Consider the following 15,078-nt stretch of genomic DNA (forward strand, 5'->3'; position numbering starts at 1 on the left):
GCCAGTATTTATTGATGACTTTTGCATCAATGTTCATCATGGATATTGGCCTGAAATTTTGTTTTTAGTTGTGTCTCTGCCAGGTTTTGGTATCAGGATGATTTTGGTCTCATGAAGTGTGTTAGGGAGGAGTCCCTCTTTTTGCATTGTTTGGAATAGTTTCAGAAGGAGTGGTACCAGCTCCTCTTTGTACCTCTGGCTGAATTCGATTGTGAACCCATCTGATTCTGGACTTTTTTTGGTTGGTAGGCTATTAATTGCTGCCTCAATTTCAAACCTTTTTATTGGTCTATTCAGGGATTCAACTTCTTCCTGGTTGAGTCTTGGGATGGTGTAAGTGTCCAGGAATTTATCTATTTTTTTCTAGATTTACTGGTTTATTTGCATAGAGGTGTTTGTAGTGATCTCTGTTGGTAGTTTGTATTTCTGTGGGATCAGTGGCGATGTAGCATTTATCATTTTGTATTGCATCTATTCTATTCTTCTCTCTCTTCTTTTTTATTAGTCTGGCTAACAGTATATATATTATGTTCATCTTTAGTTTTATGAGATAGGGCTTTGCACACTATATTATCAGATGAGAATAGAGTAGGCATAGCCAGTAGTAGTTTCAAAAAGAGCAAATAATTTCTCTGAAAGAAATACTGTTTTCTACTTTTAGAAGAAATACTTTAACATTAATACTAAAAATATGTAAACCAAGAGGGACTTTCTTTTACCAAATTTCTTAATCATTTTTCTAGATCCTGAATCCTTCAATTTTGGTACTTGCACTACCTGAGTGCATCTAAGACCTAAAGAATTGCAAGCTCCACCCCAGACTGGCTGAATCAGAGTGTGCAAGTGATACATGTGTACACTGAGGTTTTAATGGCAGTTTTTAAAGATAATTCCAATATATATTATTTTAATTTTACAAATTAACTTTTGAGAAAATGGTTTTACATAAAGAGACATGGGATGTGTTTTAGCAATTCTATTCAATTTTTGAATTATTTTCAAATTATATGCTAGAATGACAGGTTGAGCCTTTGTTTATTTGTTTTCAGAGTATATATATATATATATATATATATATATATATAAACAGTTTCAGAATATATATATATATATGTATATGTATATGTATAACAGTTGTCATGCAAAACAAACAATTTTTAGTCAATGACATTTTTAACACCAACACTAGGACATAAAACATAATACCATACTGAGTTTAGGAGAGGTTGAAATATACACTTTTTTTAAATGATTATTTTAAGTTCAGGTGTACATATGCAGGTTTGTTGATTTTAAAAATATTTTGAAAGATGAACAGAAAGAGAGGAGCAAACTATGGAAAGTTTTAGGCAGATCGTTTTAAAGAAGAGAACAACAGAAACTTGGTAACGAAATAAATGACATTGAAACTTTGTGTATTTGAGTTAGCATAATGTACCCTTTTATCGATACCTTCCCCTACTCCCAGAGATTTGCTGCTTCCAGTGGAAGACAACAATAAAGATGTCTTCCTCCTTAAGGAACTAGAATGTTTAACATATACAGTAAATGGCACCACAACTCTTGCAACAGGCCTTTCCTTAGTCTTCGTAGCTTGCATAGGGAGTAAACTAAGCTGAGGTGTTATAGGGCAGGACATTCTGTGGGCTGTTTTTCTCCTGGATATAGAATGTAACCATTAAAAAATTCACACACCAAGCCATAGTTGTTTTTTTAATTGAAAAATTAATGGACAGATTTGGATTTTTTCATTTCAGATTGACTTTTTCTTTTCTCCCTACCACTCTTGTAAATTATGTATTAAACTCTCAGCAACTGGCTAATTATCAAGTGTAAAAGAAATACTTAGCACAAGTTTTTCGATTTTTTTTTTCTTTGTGCAAAACACGAAACTATACAAACCCTAAAAGAAAATCTAGACAATATCATTAAGGACAGAGGCACAGGCAAAGAGTTCATGATGAAATAGCCTAAAACAATTACAACAATATCAAACATTGACAAACGGTATCTAATTAAACCAAAGAGCTTCTGAACAGCAAAAGAAACTATCATCAGAGCGAACAGGCAACCTACAAAGTGGGAGAAAAGTTTTGCAATCTATCCATGTGAAAAATGTCTAATATCAAGAATCTACAAGGAACTTAAACAAATTTACATAAAAAAACAAATAACACCATTAAAAAGTAGGCAAATGACATAGACACTTCTCAAAAGAAGACATTCATGCAGCCAACAAACATATGAAGAAAAGTTCAACATCACTGATAATTAGAGAAATCCAAATTGAAACCACAGTGAGACACCATCTTACACTAGTCAGAATAGCGACTATTAAAAAGTTAAGAAACAACAAGTTGGCAAGGTTGCAGAGAAATAGGAACACTTTTATACTGTTGGTGGAAATGTAAATTAGTTCAACCATTGTGGAAGACAGTGTGGGGATTCCTCAAATATCTAGAACCAGAAATACCATAAGGCACATGAATGCTATTACTGAGTATATTCTAAAATAAAAATAAATCGTTATATTATAAGGATACATGCACGTGTATATTCATTGCAGCTCTCGTCACAATAGCAAAGACAGGAAATCAACCCAAAGGCCATCTATCTATGTTTGATGATCAAACATAGACTGGATAAAGAAAATGTGGTACATAAAGACCATGGAATACTATGCAGCCATTAAAAATGAGATTATGTCCCTTTCAGGAATATGGATGGAGCTGGAAGACATTATTCTTAGCAAACTAATTTAGGAACAGAAAACCAAACACAGCATCTTCTCACTTATAAGTAGGAGCTAAACAATGGAAGGAAACAACACACACTGGGGCCTGATGGGGTGGCAGTGGGGAGGGAGATTATTAGAAAAAAATAGCTAATGACTGCTGGGCTAAATTCCTAGGTGATAGGCTGATAGGTACAGTAAACAGCCATGGCACACCTTTACCTATGTAACAAACCTCCACATTCTACACATGAACCACAGAACTAAAAAAAAAATAAACTGCTTTCACATTTTGTCTTTCTGAAAAACTTACACATTGTTGTGTTTAAAAGAAAGAAACACACTCTATCTTCAAATTATTGATCTGAATTCTATCCTAATATCTAGACAGGCTGTGTCTTTTCCTTAATTTAAAACTATAGATATATGTCTCATAAGTACTTCAAATTAAGATGTGGAAAAGGAGTCAACATCTGGTTAATCTAAACCTTCCTCCTCAATTGTCTATCTGGTCAATTCATATTATTTCCTTTTTTTACTAAGTTAGTCACTAATAAATTAATGATTTATTAAATATTTGTCAAGCATTTCTGAGTACCAGGTTATATTAGAATCTAAATATGTGTGTGTACAGTCTAATAAAACAAATACTGTCATTACCTTCATGAAATATATGTTGTACTGAAGTAGAAAGCTATTAAAATATTCGTGCAAGTACATGTTAAATTTCAACCCTGTTTATTAGCATAAAGTAACGGTACTTGAATTTAGGAGCATATGTAATAAGGGACTTGACCCAGGCTGAAGTAGATCAAGAAAAGCTTTTCTGATAAATTAATTTCATGAGGTCAAGTGGACCATGGTTGTGGGAAGAGTAGTGCCGGCACAGAAACCAGACCAATATACTGTGGTGGATACAAGATGATAATACTGAATTCTGCCTTCTAGAAAAACATTTAAATAGGCAGAATTCAAAAGGGCTTCTGTATTATTTTGCTACAGTTGCTATAACAAAGTACTATGAACTTAGTGACTTAAACACCAGAAGTTTATTTTGTCACAGTTCTGGAGGCTATGCGTATGAAACCAAGGTGTTGGCCACATTGGTTCCTTCTGAGGGGTGTGAGGAAGGGGATCTATTCCAGGTCTTTCTCCTTGGCTTGTAGGTAGCTATTTTCTTATTTACATGCCTGTGGAGTAGGTTGACTGTGCACTGCTTACCACTTTAGCCCACTGCATCACGAGCTTTACTTTTTACTATTTGACTGAGTTTGGTAAAACAAAACAGTCGCATACAAAATAAGTTACGTAAGTCAGGTTTGTTACTTACAGATAGGTACCAAGGGACAACAGAAGCCTGGGTTTCATGGTGAGCAGATCCTGTGAGGCTCAGGGAAGCTGCCTGGGGCAGAGGAAATCTTTTCTGTGTATCATCACTTGCAACACACCTGTGGGAACCCAGAAAGCAGTCCAGCCTGGGTTTTATACCCCAGAGCTTCATGCTCACTGGGTAAAAGCACTGTAGGACATTTTCTTTCTAGGAAGAACAAGAACACAGCTTATGCTGTTTCAGCCAGTTCCTCTTTATCTCAGGATGTTGCATTCCCAGTACGTCCTATATTTTTTTACTGAGAACTCCAGAAAGAGAAATAATTGAGTTTTAAACTAGAAGAATAGGGATATAATTGAATTGCTAACTCAGAGAATTTGTCTGCAATGTCATGATGTCCAAAGGCATGGTTGTTTCCAAATTTCTCCCTTACATAAAACATCTCTCATACTGAATTAGCAATCCGTTCTACTATAGTATGACTTCGTCTTTATTCATTATACAGGCGATGATCCTATTTTCCCATAAGATCATGATCTGAGATACTGGAGGTTGGGACTTCAAAATATTAATGTTAGGGGAACACAATTCAACACATCACCACTCCAAGAGCCCCATCTTTAATGTGCACACACTTTCTCCCAGTTACTCAATGAAACACTAACATAGATGCTCCTGTGAAGGGATTTTGCAGATGCAATTAAGGTCCTAAATCAGTCAAATTTTAAAAGGGCTACTATCTTGGTTAAGCCTAACTTAATTAGATGAGCCACTGAAAGGAACTGAACTCTCTCTTCACATGAGATACTCTTATGATATGTACTCTTGTATGATAGTCTCCATACTGCCACAAACTATCCTGATAACCTTCTTTTTCTTCTATCTGTGTGCAGTATACCACTTGCCACAATCTCACATTTTATTTGGTACTATAGAAGCCTTCCATGATAGTTATGGAAATAGTTTCTGTCACTCTCCTTCAGTCTTTTTTTTTGTCACAACCTCACTGAACTAGGAGACACTCTAAAGTTTCACCTTGATCTATCATGACTGCAATTTTTTTTTTTTTTTTTTTTTTTTGAGACGGAGTTTCGCTCTTGTTACCCAGGCTGGAGTGCAATGGCGCGATCTCGGCTCACCGCAACCTCTGCCCCCTGGGTTCAGGCAATTCTCCTGCCTCAGCCTCCTGAGTAGCTGGGATTACAGGCACGCGCCACCATACCCAGCTAATTTTTTGTAATTTTTAGTAGAGACGGGGTTTCACCATGTTGACCAGGATGGTCTCGATCTCTTGACCTCGTGATCCACCCGCCTCGGCCTCCCAAAGTGCTGGGATTACAGGCTTGAGCCACCGCGCCCGGCCATGACTGCAATTTTCTAAACGCACCATATTCTCTTACTAGAATGCACTTTCTTAACTTTAGCAAGTAATGAGATTCCCTGTTAATCATTTAGCATTTGATTGCTAACGTCTTTTTTGTAATATCCTCATTATTTTGTCTCATAACCAGAAATAACCTTATACTTGACTACGTTTTTAATCACAAAATGTGGCTACTATTTTATAATCCTCATCCAATGATGTTACCAAATATCTTAGTAATTATTTATATCATGTTTATCTTCTCAACTTGACTTTTATTTAAAATCAGAATATTTACATTACATATGTATATATATATAGATATAGATATATATGTGTATATATATGTGTGTGTGTATATAGATAGATATAGATATAGATAGATATAGATATAGATCCTGCTCCTTCATTAGGAAACAAGTAATAAACATATAAGAGTCATTTCAATGAATATCTCATTATTATTATATAATCAGCATGAAGAATTGAGTGATAGTATATGCAGCATTTTCTTAGGATAAGAGACACATACTTGATGATTGATTTCACACAAACCCCACCAATCTGCTATACTGTAAATGAAGACAGAAAAATTCTCTTGCTCATCAGAAAAAAAATATCAAGGCAAATTTGTTCTTGGAAACAATGTGTTCATAAGTTCATAGTAATTACTTCTAAGCCTTTCTATATTTTACTGAGAACCATCATCCATATGCCTCTGATATTTTTTGGCTTATATACATCTTCCATATTCCTTTTTACATAAAAATATTATAAAACACTGTTTCTCAAAGCTGGTCCATTGCTCACACTTTTCTAAGTACTTTTGGAGTGCCACATTCAAGGAAATGTACAAACTCAATTGACCATAATTTGTAATTATGACCATATCTGCTTTAATCTTTCCCATCTTCATGATATATCATGTACTATATGGAGAACGAAAATGTCTAAAAAGAGACTTATTTCCTAATTTTCCTTTCATTGTTAAAAAAAACACTTAAACCAAATATAGCAGTGTTCATTTTATCACTATATGAGCAAATGTATTATAAAAGTGTACCTTGTATATGAGAACATATTTTTATATTAGCTTTGCTTAGATTATTGTGTATAGTTTTTCATTTTGATGATCAATGTATTATATTTAGTCTCAAAGAATCTGGCTTTTGTGTAATGTATGATTTATCTACTGAATTATATTTTTACAGCAATAAGTTCATATTTTCTGTCTCTAACAATATTCTGGACATAATTCACTTAGGTTATTGAAATAAGTAGACTACATTGTTTAATCTGTAATCTGTCATTTGTTTATCTGTAGGTCCATGTAGAAAGTATGAAAATTTCTGTTGTTCTCTTTTCATCTTGAAGTTTCCTGTTGTCTTTGCCTTGCTCAAACCCAGCCACCTGCTCTCGGACTGTCATTCACCATCTCGTTCAGCTGGCTTGTGCTGTTTCACAGGAGTTTCCATTTGTGTCTCACAGTCTGAGATTGTATGCATCAATTTCTGCCAGCCAGTCCTACCGGTCATGCCCTGCTGTTACCCAGCCTTTGAATTTACTAAGGCCTAGAAGGCTGCACTGGAGCAAAAAAATGCTGACAGACTGGCAGTGTCCCAAAGCCTTGTTGGTAAGAATCCTGTCTTGCCATTTGGTCTTTCCCTTTGGACTGACAGAAACTCCAAATTTTCCTGCATTCTTTGGCCCCTAAAACACTGTCCAATTTAACAGAAATCTTCCTTGAAAATTGTTTTCATAAAACATAGTTGTAGAAATAAAGAGGTAACCATAAACCTAAAGGGATTGTTTTTAACTATTTTTATTTTTAAAAATTTTGGAGTTACCAGAAAGTTGTCAGCATACTTTAAGGATTTTTCATATACTTATCAAAGACATTCATCAAGTTTTAACATTTTGAAGGATGGAATCATATTTTCTCTGTTTATAGGGGGAGTATGTATATATTTGTGTGGTTTTATATATATAGTATATGGATGCTGTGTGTACATATTTATTATATAAACACATATACATACAGTTGTTTGCCACATAATGATATTTTGATTAGGGATAGATCACATATATGAGGGTGGTTCAGTAAGATTAAAATATTGTATTTTTACAATGTATTTTTACTGTACCTTTTCTATGTGTAGCTACAAAAATACTTATCATCATGTTAAAATTCTCTACAGTATTCAGTACAATAACATGCTTGTATTGGTTCGCTTTTATGCTACTGATAAAGACATACCCGAGACTGGGAGGAAAAAGAGGTTTAATTGCACTTACAGTTCTGCATGGCTGGGGAGGCCTCTGATGGGAAGTGAAATGGCCCTCATGATGGGAAGTGAAATACACTTCTTACATGATGGCAGCCAGAGAAAATGAGGAAAAAGCAAAAGTGGAAACCCCTGATAAACCCATCAGATCTCATGAAACTTATTCACTATCATGAGAAGAGCACAGGAAGCACCAGAACCCATGATTCAATTGCCACCCCTGCCTCTCTGGTTTCCTCCCACAAAGTGGAAATTCTGGGAGATGCAATTTAAGTTGAGATTTGGGTGGGGACACAGTCAAACCATATGGTTCCTCCAATCCCGTGTCCTTATATTTTAAAGCCAATCATGTCTTCTCAACAGTCCGCAAAAGTCTTTCAGCATTAACCCAAAGTCCACAGTCCAAAGTCTCATCTGCAACAAGGCGAGTCCCTCTGCCTATAAAAATCAAAAACAAGCTAATCACTTCCTAGTTACAATGTGGGTATGGGTATTTGGTAAATACAGCCATTATAAATGGGACAAATTGGCCAAAACAAAGAGGTTACAGGGCCCATTGAAGTCCAAAATCCAGTGGGGCAGTCACATTTCAAAGCTCAAAAATGATCTCCTTTGACTCTGGGTCTCACGTCCAGATCACGCTGATGCAAGGAGTGGATTCCCATGTCTTGGGCAGCTCTGACCCTGTGACTTTTCAGGGTACAGCCTCCCTCACAGCTGTTTTTACGGGCTGGAGTTGAGTGTCTGGGACTTTTCCAGGTGCACAGTGCAAGCTGTCCCTGGATCTACCATTCTGGGCTCTAGAGGATGGTGGCCCTCTTCTCACAGCTTCACTAGCCAGTGCCCTAGTGGAGACTCTGTGGGGGTTCTCTGACCCAACATTTCTCTTCTGCAATGCCCTAGCAGAGGCTATCCATGAGGGCTCTGACCCTGCAGCAAACTTTTAACTGGGCATCCAGGGCCTTCAATACATCTTCTGAAATCTAGGCAGAGGTTCCCAAACTTCAATTCTTGACTTCTGTGCACCTGCAGGCTCAACACCAGGTGGATGCTGCCAAAGTTTGGGGCTTCCACCCTGTGAAGCTACAACCATAGTTAAAAATAAATAGAATATAAACAAAATAATTTATCTGGCTCTTATCTCAATTTCAGCTGGAAATGAGTACCAATTCAGCATCACAAATGATATATTAGAACTACCTATTGCCTAGACTGAGAATTTCAGCCTTTCCAAATTACAGGGGATTAACCTAATTGAGAGCTAAACTCCACAAACTTAAACAAAAACAAATAAACAGAAACTACTGTTGGAGTGGTGTGCCCAAGAATTCAAGCTTGCAGTCTAGTTTAAGAGGAAGATTCCAAGTTAGGAAAAACCATTTTGCATTCAAGAATATAAGACAACATTGAATGACTGGAGTATAACATATGTAATGAAGGAACAGGATGACTTTATGAAATTGTGTGCAGACTTCCTGGTGGAGATTCTTATTGGCCAAATTAAGGATTTTGTATTATTGCTTGACTATTGAAAGATTTTTGAATATCTGTAATATTTGCCATCATCTAACTTATATTTATACATGATCAAAATGGCTATTATTTAAATAAGGTACAGAAATGGAGCAAGTTGAGTTTGTCAATGAGAAAGATGATAGTGTTTTGGACTTTATTTTAATGTATAATAGCAATATAGGTAGGTATCTGATTTGAGATATATTTGTGTTTGGTAAGCTTATTTCCATTACCCTATATTCTTGGCTATTCGATATGTTTGTTCTACTAAATGCATTTTAGAAATATTTTGTCCCCGAAAGGAAAATTTTCTTTAGTATTTCAGTAAACGGCTTTTATTAGCTTGTAATTCTTGACTAATTTGAGATAAAAACAAGAACTTTTACTTCATTTTTGGCATTAAGCTGTTTGATTTTTCAATGCATATTTTTTTTGAGGACAACATATGTGAAAAGTGAAGGACCAAACATAATGGTTAATAGAAAACAAAGAGGTTGGGCTTGGTGGCTCATGCCTGTAATCTCAACACTTCAGGAAGCCAAGGTGGGAGGGATGCTTGAGGCCAGGAGTTTGAAACCAGCCTGGAAAACATAGTGAGATCCAGATCTTTTCAAAAGTAAAAGTTATCTGGCCATGATGATACATGTCTCTGGTCCCAGCTACTCAGGAGACTGACACAGGAGGATGACTTAAACCCAGAAATTCATGGCTGCACTGAGTTATGACTCTGTCACTGTACTCTAGCCTGGGTGACAGAGAAAGACCCTATCTCAAATTAAAAAAAAAAAATGAAAAGAAATAAAGAAATTGATAATAACCATATCTTCTGAAAGTACAGTATGATATCTTCTATATAGTCCAAGGATTAATGTAGACGTCTATTATACTGTTATTGAAATGGGATATCTAATATGCATAGTATATAAAATCCTATAGCAATTTAATAAAAAAAAATTTTTTAACTCCCAGAAGTAAGATGGACTTAATTTTTATAAAGGATAGCAGGTTCTTATCAATAGTCGGAATATTTTCACACCAGAATCATGCGATGTGACTAAATGATTATGGGATGCATCAATCTGAAATAGTTGGACAGCGTATTTTGGTACTTGCCATTTCTGTAACCAAAAAGAAGTTTTATTTATAAAGAGGCGGGGATTGAGCCACCATGATCAAAAGTGATGTCCTGTCAATCAATTTTCATGCCTAAGTTGAAACAGACATCAAAGCCAATGCATGAAAGTCAGAGGATCAATGAGAGGACCTTGTAATAATAACATCACTATGAAGGTTCACTAAGTATTCTCAGACTCCTCCCTAGGGGCCTAACACTATTTATTTGGGAATTATGCCACTGGGCAAAGGTACTTCTCCATAATATTGAGACTAAGAGGGTACTGACCCTGAGCTAACTTTAGTCACTCTGTCCAAACAGATGTGCTCCCATGATCAGTAGGAGGACTTACGTAAATCAGGCAGTGGGTGGAATTTGGTGAAGGACTTTGCCAATGGGTTCAGATATTCCTTTTAGTATATATACAGCTTTAGATATAAAATGTGTTGCTTAAATACATTTACTTAAAATTGGTTGGCAGAAACACAAGGAAGTATAATTTTCTTGGATTACAGACATACTGCTTTAAATCTCAAATCTTGAGAAACAACACTATTTCTCCTTGATAGGAATAATTTTCTCATCTAGTACAATAATTCCCTTATTTGTCTGCTAATCTGATGTTATAAGGAGTCTCAAACGGCATGGTGCCAGTATCTACTTCAGGGTTAATGGCTAAATCATGCTCTTATCCCTGAGTGGGGAAATAAAAATCCTCCCTTGGGAACCTAGACATGAATTTGAGCTTACTACAGTGTTCTAAGAATGAACAAAATGTCACACTGTATTATATTTAGGATGAACATGTAGCCCTGTTTGCTCGAGGCCATCCATCTCTCTTTATGTACACTGTACTAAAAAATGTCATACAATAGTCCGACTGTTGTAAATTTCTTTTTAATCTAGGTTTCTAACTAAACTTTGAGTCTTTATAGTTTACGATTGTCCACGAGGCAGCAAACAGAAAATCGAGAAGTATGCAAGAAAGTTGGTTTAAAATTTTAGTCACAATTATACTTGTTTTGGGCACACAGTACAACTTTTAGCAGGGTTAGGAGGAATCTGCTTTTTTTGTGTTACAAAAGGATGAATTTGAAATTTTACGAGCATCTGTATAAGCTATCATTGGCCTTTTCCAAGATGGGCTGTGGTAATGATGAGTTTTTGCTGTAACTTTCGGGGACAGAAAATATTCATAAGCAGCAGGTGGATTATTAATGGAAGAGCCACACCAATGCAGACTGTAGTTGAGAGAATGTTTTGAGTGCCTAGATAACTGTGATGGTTAATACACGAGTGTCAACTTGATTGGATTGAAGAATACAACACATCCTGGGTGTGTCTGTGAGGGTGTTGTCAAAGGAGATTAACATTTGAGTCAGTGGGCTGGGAAAGGCAAACCCACCCTTAATCTGAATGAGCACAATCTAATCAGCTGCTGCTGTGTGGCTAGAATATAAGCAGGCAGAAAAATGTGAAAGGAGAGACTGGCCTGGCCTCCCAGCCTATATTTTTCTCCGGTGCTGAATGCTTTCTGCCCTCGAACATCAGAAGCTTTATCACTGTGAGCCAACCACTTCCGTTGTCCTTTCTTCTGGTAAGAAAAACCTAAGTTTCTTTGAATCAGCACAAAATGAACATTTATTTTTCAAGACTTCCTTTTCAATGAAGACATTTTATTATCTGGTCTAAATAGACTATCATATATTTAAAGTGTCATGGTAACAGGAAACTTCTTTGTTGTAATAGAAGTTTTAAGTGTGTTTTGGTTCCTGGTAAACACAGAGCCTATAAAGGCAATAAGACAGTAAACTTATATTTGCTGTCTATATTTCAAAACTCCTAATTCTACTGTATAGCTTATTGTCTTTAATGGTTAATGATTGTAATTCTCACTCATGTGTCATAATCCTCCAGATCTGTCAGGTTAGCACTTCCACTGTGCAGAGTTGGACATGTCAGGATATCTTACTAACACACAGAGGTTTTGCAATAAATCATTCACTGTTTAATTTTTGAAATAATTAAATATAGAATATATATAAATATAGAATATATATAAATAATTCCCAAAATATATATAGAAATATAGAATATATATAAATAATTCCTGAGAGAGATATACATAGAAATATATATATAGAAATATAGAATATATAAATAATTTCTGAGATATATATATAGAAATATATATATAGAAATAAAGAATATATCTAAATAATTCCTGAGATGAAAAATATGAACTTCAATACATAATCAGATCCAGGAAAAAAATGGACATATTATGTTTTAATATATTTTATTTCATATTTGTACTTATATTAAAATGAAAATTTACAATCAGTCTAAAACTAAAGCTATCACGCAGAAAAAAAATCAACAAAATTCTGCTCAACAGGTATGTTTAAGCTGAGAAAAGAAGACCAAATTGCTCCTTTTGGGGGATTATAAGTCAGTTTTCATTTATGTATACATAATAGGAGAAAAAGAAAGAATCAGCATATATGATACAAGAATGGAAAAATGAAAGGAAGTGAGGGTAAAGGTTTCATTGGGTTCTATTTCAGAAGTATAGGACTTATGGCCTATACCTTTGAAATAAGTATCTTTTGCACATTATCTCTAAATAGACCATGTGAGTTCATTTTATTCAATGTGAAGGTATCATTTTACAGCCAAATAAACTGAATTTGAGAAACATGCTTTACTTTTTCTACTTTCCATATTTTCCTGCTCATAAACTTTCAATTTATTATGGATTTTAGGCATTGCTGCCTTACAAATTCTCACAGATTTATCAGAAAAAAGAAAACCAGTTTGGCTTAGGATTCATCACACAGCTCAGGTAATTAGAATATTCTGTCATATTTGTGTTGGTAGTTGTTTTGCTATTACCATGAAATCAGGAGAAATATGTCATCACAATTTTAAAACTATTGAAATTTCAGAAATCGTCACAATAGAAATGATAATTATGTTTTCTTGTTCTGTGATACTAACATTATCTGTTTAGAATTACAAGGTAGAGAGAACATGTAAGCATAAGTATCAAACTGCTCAGCACCCATAAATCTATACGTATTTTCCAGCCATCAAATCAGTGTGTTCCTTCTTTCTCATTTGCTTAATTTATGCTAATCTGTACTGCTAGCAGGCTCTCTGAATACCTTTGCATATTAAATGTATTTGGATAATAGAAAAACACTTTTTTAATCATAACAATAAGGAAACTACCTTTAAAATATTGTATTTTAGATTCGGGGTGTAAATGTGCAAACGTGTTACATGGATATATTGTGTAATGGTGGGGTTTGTGATTCTAGTGTACCCAGCACCCAAATAATGACCACTGAACCCAACAGGTACTTTTTCAACCCTCATCCTCTCTCAACATCCCTTCTTTTGGAATATCCAGTGTCTATTGTTACATCTTTATGTCCATGTGTAACTATTGTTTAGCTTCTACTTATAAGGGAGAACATAAAGTATTTGATTTTCTGTTTCTGTGTTATTACACTAAGGTTATATAATAGCCTCCAGCTCCATGCATGTTGTTACTAACAATATGATTTTTTATGGCTGCATAGTATTCCATGGGTGTAGATATAATATATTTTATTTATCCAATCAACCATTAATGGAGACTTAGGTTGATTCCATGACTTTGCTATTATGAATAGCACTGTGATGAATATAAAATTCCAGGTGCCATTTTATATACTTTTTTTTTCTTTTTGGTAAATACCTACTAATGGGATTGCTGGTTCATTTTAATTTAAAAAATTTCTCTCAGGCTGATTTTAGTTCAGCAGATAGTATTATACTGATACTTAGTTCAGAGAATAAGCTATAAAACAAATCCCAGCCTCCTACAAACAAGGAAATATAATGGTTTAGAGTTTGTTGTTACCAGGGCACTTGCTCTCTAACCTGTTAAATGTTTGTTTCTACCTGAGAGGAAGTACTGATCTATGTGCAACAGGAGGAATTAGTACCAACACAAATACCATCTCGTTCTGTTAAAATATAGTCTCAGGCTCTTCTGTTTCAGCACTACTTGTATTAATCAATCTACTAATTTTTGTAAGTTTGCAAGAGACTTAGTGGCTTCAGTAGCAGTTATGATTAAAGTCCTGGGTAGATTCATTAGTTCATGATAATATAACGCCATTCCCCAGGAAGGCAGAAAAGAGTACCCAAAGAAATACGTGGGTCCTGAGGGAATATTGGTCAGAAAGTTTTTCAAGTCTTGAGAGAGCTTGTCCAGTATTTTTTTTTTTTAATTTTTGGGAGGGTGACAGGTGAAAGGAGTTATTATTGTGTCTAGTAGGCATTATCCTGAATGTGTGGCATTTTACAGGCAATGATATGCCCGTGGTACTCAATTATGAATGTATGTAAATATCTATCTTTCAGGGTCAAAACATATACTATTTGTTTTACTAATCTAATTGGCTGTATTATTTTTCCCAAGTATTTCCTGGGAAATCTATTAAATCATCTGTATGGATAGGATTACAGGTTCTTCACTGTTAGAGGGGAGGATCTTCCCTGTTGTTGGTGTCCTTGCGTAGCTTGTTTAGTTGGCATTAGTTTTTATCACTCTGGAAACACATGGGGATTGTGTCTTTTCAGAAGTGAAATGAATGATTCTGACAATATATGTAACTCTTGGCTTTTTTGTGGAATGCAGGACATACTAAATGGTCCAATATGGTCACATACTGAATAGAGGTT

Source organism: Callithrix jacchus, chromosome 1 (genome assembly GCF_049354715.1).
Source record: "Callithrix jacchus isolate 240 chromosome 1, calJac240_pri, whole genome shotgun sequence".
Lineage (NCBI taxonomy): Eukaryota > Metazoa > Chordata > Mammalia > Primates > Cebidae > Callithrix > Callithrix jacchus.